Source organism: Penaeus monodon, chromosome 30 (assembly GCF_015228065.2).
Source record: "Penaeus monodon isolate SGIC_2016 chromosome 30, NSTDA_Pmon_1, whole genome shotgun sequence".
Taxonomy (NCBI): domain Eukaryota; kingdom Metazoa; phylum Arthropoda; class Malacostraca; order Decapoda; family Penaeidae; genus Penaeus; species Penaeus monodon.
In genome coordinates, this window is record NC_051415.1 from 39067593 (window position 1) to 39067854 (window position 262).

Consider the following 262-nt stretch of genomic DNA (forward strand, 5'->3'; position numbering starts at 1 on the left):
CTTTTCTTTGCAGATAAGTTTCGAATACTTCTAAGTATTCGAAACTTATCTGCAAAGAAAAGTGTATAAGCTAAATAATATACACGGTCCAATGATTTTCATTCAATCAAAAATTCGCTGTTCCCTGTCATTCCAGTATTCCAGTATTTACGTTAATTCTTACAATCTTGCGTCGCCCTGCGTTAAATACACAAGTCAGAATTCCAGTGTACGGAATACCGATGGAAATACATTAAAAAGTAAACACTGATGGTGCTTCTTT